Source organism: Mizuhopecten yessoensis, unplaced genomic scaffold, assembly GCF_002113885.1.
Source record: "Mizuhopecten yessoensis strain PY_sf001 unplaced genomic scaffold, ASM211388v2 scaffold708211, whole genome shotgun sequence".
Classification (NCBI taxonomy): Eukaryota; Metazoa; Mollusca; class Bivalvia; order Pectinida; family Pectinidae; genus Mizuhopecten; species Mizuhopecten yessoensis.
Genome location: NW_018476015.1, coordinates 1 through 1,042, shown reverse-complemented (window position 1 = coordinate 1,042; position 1,042 = coordinate 1). Strand labels below are relative to the sequence as shown.

Genomic DNA, 1,042 nt, shown 5'->3' with positions numbered 1-1,042 from the left:
ATCCTGTACAAGGATCAATTGATAAAATGTTGAATAAAAGTCTCAGACGAAATATGGCTTACAGATAATTAGGCTTTTTAGTTTATATCATATTGCACTTTGTCTAACATTTGTATGAAATCTATTGTCATTACTCTATTTTAATATCTGCTGCAAAAATGACACGTTGATTACTGTTGTAGCCCACTTGTAAAGATTTAAACCTTCGCCATATGACGAGAAATCATAGTCAAAACTTCAAAATATTTGTATACAAAAATATTTTATTTTGCAAAATTATTTGTTCAAATTCCACAACATAAATGAGATCACAAATCTCACAAGTAAGGTATCACACAACATATGTAACAGTAAACAGGTTAGGTAAACTTTGGATTTGTTTAGGGGTTCTGGATGGTGTTAACTGATGCACGCGCTTTGTTGTATTTCAGCTTCTTTCGATCACTGAATTATACAACTCTTTGTGCTCTTTCACCTTCCGCCATCCAGATATGTGTGTAATCACAGCTTTCAATATTCTGTAAAATAAAAAATAAAACAATAGAATTCATGTTCAATGCTATTTATGTGTATAATCATACCATGAGAACAATTCATGACCTAGAAATATTAAATAATATTAATCATGAACGTTTCATGAATATATCAGCAAGCAAGGAAAACAGTAAACAGATAGGTCTCCAGGAACGTTAATTAATATTATGCATGGTCATAGTTATATGCACCTGTCAAAAAAAGAGAAAGAACTGATTTTTTATGTTCAGTGAGAGTTTGATACATTTACTTTCGACAACAGTTACATGAATCCATCATCTTAGACTCTCAGGATGATTTAAAATTATGCTCATGATTAAAATTTAAAATTATATATGCCAATGAAGTCAGTCCATGCAGTACTTACGTCTAACAGTGGGGTATGTAGGGTATTCGGGATATCTCCGTGGGAATTGGGGATAAAGTGGGTACAGTCCTGGGTAACGGACACTACTGTCATATTCTACAGAAAATAAAGAACATATTAATATTAGAGTATAGTACACTA

General features: G+C 31.9%; 1 long non-coding RNA gene across 1 annotated transcript; it reads right to left on the bottom strand.

The window, feature by feature from the left end:
- Positions 1-249: 249 nt before the first annotated feature.
- On the bottom strand, positions 250-991 carry LOC110440780. Its single transcript, XR_002461775.1, has 2 exons — positions 902-991; positions 250-518 (listed from the first exon to the last, which is right to left on the bottom strand). It is a non-coding gene; the product is annotated as an uncharacterized LOC110440780 (long non-coding RNA).
- Between the last annotated feature and the right edge of the window lie 51 nt (positions 992-1,042).